General features: G+C 40.1%; 1 protein-coding gene across 2 annotated transcripts in view; it reads left to right on the forward strand.

Annotated features, from left to right (window-relative positions):
• Positions 1-7,500, forward strand: part of LOC137648629 (uncharacterized) — a 43,938-nt gene that overhangs the window by 11,244 nt on the left and 25,194 nt on the right. The gene's annotated exons all lie outside the window — the stretch shown is intronic.

The following is a 7,500-nucleotide window of genomic DNA, read 5'->3' on the forward strand; positions in this document are numbered from 1 at the left end:
GGTTTTGCCAGTCGTCTCTATCTTGGGCTTTTAAATCAATATTCTCCATTCATCATCTCCTACTTCACACTTTATAGTCCTCAGTCATGTAGGCCTGGGTCTTCCAACTCTTCTAGTAACTTGTGGAGCCCATTCGAAAGTTTGGTTAACTAATCTCTCTTGGGGAGTGCAAAGAGCATGCCCAAACCATCTCTATCTACCCATCACCTGGATCTCCTACACATACGGCACCACTGGCAATATTTCTCCTCATGGGTTAGGAGGGTGGGGAACTATCGTAAAGACTGGCTTTAGTGTCTGAAAGATGAAAGAGTTCTTGGTGTCTGACTAGCAGAGGGTCACTTGGCAGACAGGCACATCCATTGTGTACTGTTCAATGGAAGAATGATATCTTCCTGGAACAGAGCTTGAAGGTCTGCCAGTTAGGGAAAATTCCAATGTATGATACTCCTTGGTATCATACCGCTGGTTCCCTGCAACTTGTTGAATTTCTGTACCTTCTTTGACACTGGCATGAGCTCCAGTTGTAAAGAGAGACACATCACTTTCGGTCCCATGGCCTTCTGACTTCTTGAAAGTCATGAGATGTCAAGCTTGAAGGTGCACGAGCTTCACCTTCAAGAACATGCAGTTTCTCTTGTACAGCAGTCTTGTATAGGTGGGTTAACATGTCCGATTTGTCAATACCACCTATCTTCCCATTGTAGCCCTGGATTACATCAGAACAGGGAACCTCTATCTTATTTTACTGCTCGTCATAACACAGAATTTTCTTCATTGAGACCACCCCAGCATCTGATGAAAGGACAGCAGCAACACTATTATCCTTCCTGATGGATCCCATCAGAACAGTAGGCCTCATGTTTCCCCAGGAAACAATTGGTTGTCGCAGTGCCCGCATATCTGCAACAAAACTGTTCCTTGAGATACATCACTTGGCCTCTACTGGTGAACTAGTTGTCTGCAAAGATGATGGTCTGATGTGGTTTCTTCAGGGTCTTGACAAGGTGATTCCTGTCTTGCTGCAGATGTATAGGGCAGACTTCTCTTCTGAGAGACGTAAATGGCTAGAGAAAGTAGGTTTTCCCTGGTAGAGGAAGATGGTGTGAATGAATCCGTCAATTCGGGCCATGTAGAACAGCTTGTACTCCCACTTGTCAGGCCTATTCTGAATGTACTGCCTTAAGGAATCTCCTGTGATCCCCTTGTATGCACTGTTGTCTCAGCCATTTTCAGCAACTACTGTATGGTGACTGCCTTGAAGAATGGCCAAAACATGGGTATTATTGTACTGTATTACAGGGAAATGTTACCTAGGGAAAAAACTTCTTTTTTCTATAGAAAAAGGTCCGTTCTCTTCGAAAATGACACTCGTTCCTGTCGCAAATGAATAGTTTCCGAAATATATATCTATATCCACCGATAATGGGGGACCCCAGTGGGAACTCGGGGTTTTGGGTGGGAAAAACATACTGGGGAAATGGTATATAATAGTAAAACAAGCCTTTTCTTCTCTATATATTACCGTCTTGGATGTATAATAAACCGATGAAAAAGTACACTAATTATCTATATCCTATACTAACGGTATATTTTTCATTTATTTGTTGACATTCTACGGGTCGGTTGTAGTCGCTCTCGTTCGTTTGTTTGTACATGGCAGTTTTCGACCTTCTGCGATTAAACTCCTCCTCCACCAATAGGATTACTCCTTCTCTTATAACCCCTCCTAATTTTCCCCCTACGTCATTACACCAGCCACATTCAAGTATTCGACTTCACCTGGTTTATTCAATTTACTTGATCCAGTATAGCTATACCATTCCTTTTATTTAATACCCACATATACATAATACGTGTTACCCTTGAATTACACGTTTTATTATCCGATATCTTATAAAATTACCTCATTTTATATTCCCATTAAATATTATTTATCATAAACTCCATTTTATCTTTATATATTACTTCTATACATTTTGTTATTACCTTGTCATGCCCAGATTTCACCTAAATACTTGCTCTGGACAAGTTTCCCATTCTAGTTCATGTTTACTCTCTAGATTCCGTTGTTTTTCCGTTAACCAATCACGAACCCACACGTATGGAAAGTTTGCACAGGGGGGTTAATATTTCCCAACCCTCACCTTCCAACAAACCCTTTTCCGTGGAAACCATTGTCCAAGTGAGGTCTTTTTGCGTATTTTATGATGGAAGTTATAGAAACTTTTAACGACTGCAGTATTCCATACTTGAAAGCATTTTGGTGAAATCTTTGATACGTACTCCAATGTTGATAATTTTCTTAAATCTCATAATGTAATAGCCCAACGTTTAAGAACTAAGACAAAGAAGAAATGGCGATGTGGATATACAGAAGTTAAAGACGTCACAATTACAACACTCCGGTGCCGGTGACCCACTAGTTTCGTCGTCCCGGTCATAAAAGTAAGTCATGAATTTCTTTAATTTTAATGTGTTAATTTTACTAGTTTTTGAGCATGCGCAGCTCAACATTACCGCTTGCCAGTACATACGAGCTTAATGTTTTATTTTCCTGCGAGCGAAGCGAGGCAGTGGCGGAACAAGAACCATTATATTTAGTGTTGCTAATGTTAACGTAATTATCATAACATTACTAATGTTAGCATAACATTGCTAATGTTAGCGTAATATAGCTAATGTTATTGTAACATGCTAATGTTACGCTAACATTGCTAATGTTAGCGTGAGCAGCTCAACATTACCGTTTGCCAGTACTTGTGAGTGAAATGAGGCCGAATTGGAACAAGACCCATTATATTTAAACATTTTGACAGAAAATATATATTTTCCTGTAGTAAATATCGTGGTTCAACCGGTTTCCACCTTCATTTCAACCGCAACAACAACAACCAGTTCGGTTACTTGAAGTTAGTCGAACTGGTTGTTCTGTTTGTTTGCAGTTGAAATGGTCAAATTCGGTTAAATCACGTTATTTACTGTAGGAAAACATTTATTTTCTGTCCGAAATGATAATCTGTATTACAGTAAAATTTTACCAAAACAATTTCCTTGTTTTTAAAATGAATCGGGGAGCTCTTCAGCTGTAGCCTATTGGGTGACATTACTTCCACCACCTGCTGCAACCTCATTCATTGTGACTAGTAACCCTCTATACTAGGCATATGTATGGCGCCCATGTCAAAGATGATGCCAATAAATACCATCATTTCATGGATGATAATGAAGAAGGTAGTGCCCACCTTCTTTTGCTTTGCCTAGAGGTTTGTCTGCTTCACAATATCCTCCATAATAAACATTGTAAGTGTGGCCGCAAAGTACTGGTATGCAGGATATAAGGGTACTGGGGCGGGGTGGTCAAACACTGGCAAGTCAGGGTAAACAATGTCTTCTTCCTTCTGCACCAATTCCCTGGACTTGATATCAGTGCTCTCAGCCCTCTTCGTTGGTGGTGCTGGTTTGTACTCTTCGTCAGACTAGGTATCCAGCTCTGTTATTATTATTATTACTTGTAAGCTATAACACTACAGTAGACCCCCGCCATACGACATTAATCCGTTCCGGAGTTGGTATCGTATGGTGAAAATGTCGTATGGCGGGCAATAGCATAGCTAATGCGTGCAAAACCCCAGGTTAAAACATCAAAATTTTATAGACATATTAAAAATTAGTAACAAAATAGTATAGTAAGTACTGTACTACAGTACTTATATATAATATACATGTACTGTACAGTATATAATTAAATAGCATTACTGTATAAATAAAAATTATATACTGTACTGTAAAGGAAAAGTGAAATTTTATTTACCTTTGGAGTGATGTGACTTAAGCTGGTAGTGGGTGGAGGCAGAGGGGGGAGGAGACGGCAGATATAAAAACGTGTCAATGCTAATTATGTTACACTTAATAATAAATTTATTCTTATTAAACACTTAAAATTAAAAATGCTTTTTTATTATTATTTTTGTGTTTTGAAATTTTGTTTACGATTTTTTTTTTTTAGAACTTAATTTTATACAGTAGCACTACTTCATCTTCGCTTTACTCTTTTTTAGCTTTTTTTACTAGAATCACTTATATCATCTTTGCTTTCTGACACTTCTCTTTTGGAGAAATATCTATCCAAGGAAACCTGTTTTTGATGACTCCTCAAAATATTTCTAAAATGACTCATACACTTGTCATTAACACACTCCATAAGACGACCTGTGTGAAGTTTTTCTGGGTGTTTTTTTTTTTTTTCAATGAATCTCGTAAGGTTTTCATACCAACTGATAGCTTCCCTTATTTCTGCCGATGTCGTTTCTTCAGTCTTCCTCCCGTCCTCGCCACCTCTAGAGTGGTGCTCTTCTTGAATGATGGTCAACTGCATTGCCTCCAACTCCTTCAAGTCTTCAGTCGTAAGTTCCTCCCTGTGCTCCTCGATAAGGTTATTGACATCAGCCTCATCGACAACAAGCCCCATGGACCTCCCGATTGAAATTATTTCCTCAACATCACCCTCAGGGGCAGGATCATCAACGGCCTCATCTTCGGTTGAGGGTTCGAAACCTTCGAAGTCGCGTTCTGCCACAACAGCTGGCTACAGTTTCTTCCATGAGGAGTTCAAGGTGCGCCGTGAAACCTCATTCCAAGCTTTATCGATCATCTTCGGGCATTGAACGATGTCAAAATGCCCTTTCCAAAATTCAGGGAGGGTGAGTTGAGTGCTTTCGGTCACTTCGAAGCATCTTCTGAACAGATGCTTCATGTAAAGCTTCTTTAAGTTGGCAATCACTTGCGGGTCCATAGGCTGGAGGAGAGGGGTGGTGTTCGGTGGCAGATAGAGAACCTTGATGAAGGAGAAGTCAGGATGTATGTTGGCCTCGAGGCCAGGAGGGTGAGCAGGGGCATTGTCCAGTACCAGGAGACATTTTAGAGGAAGATTGTTTTCTTTTAAAATTTTCTTGACAGCAGGACCGAAGCAGACGTTTACCCACTCAATAAATAGGGTCCTCGTGACCCAGGCCTTGGCATTAGACCTCTAAAATACCGAGAGCCTATGCTTCGTGATATTTTGTGCCTTGAAGGCACGAGGATTCTCTGAGTGGTACACCAGTAGGGGCTTAATTTTTAAGTCCCCACTGGCATTTGCACAAAATGCGAGGGTAAGTCTGTCCTTCATCGGTTTATGGCCAGGAAGTTTCTTTTCTTCTGCTGTGATGTATGTACGACGGGGCATTTTCTTCCAGAAAAGGCCAGTTTCATCACAGTTAAACACTTGCTGAGGAATGGAGCCTTCTCTGGAAATTAATTTCTCAAACTTCTTGAGGAATTGTTCTGCTGCTTTCTTGTCAGAACTGGCCGCCTCTCCATACCTGATGACTGATTGAATACCAGTCCTCTTCCTAAAGCGATCAAACCACCCATGAGAAGCCTTGAACTCTTGGTGGGCTTGCTGCGACGTTGCTTCGACTCTGCCGTCTCTTTGGGCTTCCATGAGATCGGTGAAGATGGCGCTCGCCTTGTGCGAAATTACCGATTGCATGAGTGTATCACCAGCGATTTCCTTCTCTTTAATCCATAGTAGAAGGAGTCTCTCCATCTCGTCGTTGATTGGGGTCCTTCCACTGGCAAGGACAGTCATGCCTTTAGAAGACTTACTTGCTTTAATGGCTTCCTTGTTTTTGATGATTGTACCAATCGTTGACTGGTTACCGCCATATCTACTAGCGAGGGTAACGATGCGCATGCCCTCTTCATATTTCTTTATTATCTCCAGCTTCGTTTCCATTGTAATCATCTTCTTACTTCCTTTAACATCACTAGCAATCTTGGGACCCATAGCTAACGAATTAAAGTTGGAATTAAGCACTAAAATGCGCAAAAAAACGATATCGTAAGCACTCACACGAGATCAAGTCTTTACGAAACACACAAGATTCTGAACTGAGCGCCCGATTAACAAAGAGAGAGAGAGAGGCAGCATCTCTCTCAGGCATTGTGGAAGGGATTTCGGCCAACAGCGTATCGGCATCTTAGTGACGCCGTGCCGCTGACCAATAGCAGACCAGCTTCTTAGTGACGTATGCAGTGACGTTTGAGCGTGGTGGTAGGTGAGTGACTCGCACAGTCGTACGCGTACCGACCGCCAAGTTTGAATTTTGGAATTCGATGCCGTTAGGTGGGGGAAAATGCCGTAACAAGGGGACGAAAAAACATCGTATTCCACGCCGTAACGTGAAAAAAAACGTAAGATGGGGACGCCGTACTCCGGGGGTCCACTGTAGTTGGAAAAGCCAGATGCTATAAGCCCAAGGGCTCTAACAGGGAAAATAGCCCAGTGAGGAAAGAAATAAGGAAATAAATAAACTACTAGAGAAGTAATTAGCAATTGAAATAGAATATTTTAAGAACAGTAACCTGTTGAAAAAGATCAAGATAAAAATTAGGTAAGCACTAATTATGAACACATTTATAAGGTAAGTAAAGTTAACTGGTAGATCATAGAATTCAATGTAAGTCATAAAAGTTAACCCTTTGAGTGCCAGTGGACATATTTTACATCTAAGTTTCTTTATACGTTGAGTAAATTTTACAAAATATGCAGCTTTATGTATGAATGGAAAGGAAATATATTTAACTATATGATAACAAGAGTTATAAAGTTCTCTTTGTATATTTTTTGTGCTAAGATGAGCTAAGTAAAAATCCCCCCCACAAAAAAAAAAGCCTCGGGCTTGAGGGCCAAATAATTTAATGAGAGGTTGACGTACGTAGGGTTAATCATAAATGTATTTAATAACCTCCTGTATAGAAGAAAGCTCTTTTAACTCGCCTGTTGCAGGGTGGGGGTAATATTTCCTCGTCGTTTATTGTCAAATAGGAAATCCAGGTCAAGGGTCTTATTGTGGATTGACTCCAGGAGGTCATTGACCCTTTATTTAGGGCAACCCACTTTTGTTTAGCATCCACAGAGCTGTAGAAGCTGCTTCTAGGAAGTGAAAAAAAACCTATCAAGTTATTGTCTTCACTATCATATTTTGCAATTACATGCATTCTTGAAATTGTAATATAGCCCTTTTATTGAGCTAAAGCCCCGAAGACTCTATATTTGGTCATTTCTGACTTGTAAAGTCAACTCAACTTTCGTAATGATAAAAGGTACTAGAAAGTACTATTCTATCATAACAATTTACAAATATTTTCACCATAACGATTAATTAGTCACTGTAAATGTGTACAGTGTATGCTTTTGTAATTACAGTGAATATTATTGTCACTTTCATAATAAAAAAGTACCTGAAATCTCTGTATTTAACAAAGCTATACTAACATCATAATAATTTACTAATATTATAACCATCAATAATTTAGTGTAAATGTGCACCATGTGGGTCACAATGACGGCCACATATTTCCCCATAGTTGCACAGTATAGTCCTTCCAGGCATAGCATGATTTCTTGTAGTCAGGGCGCCTCAGCCCATCTGGGACTAGCGTGGTTTCCCATAG

Source organism: Palaemon carinicauda, chromosome 10 (assembly GCF_036898095.1).
Source record: "Palaemon carinicauda isolate YSFRI2023 chromosome 10, ASM3689809v2, whole genome shotgun sequence".
NCBI lineage: Eukaryota > Metazoa > Arthropoda > Malacostraca > Decapoda > Palaemonidae > Palaemon > Palaemon carinicauda.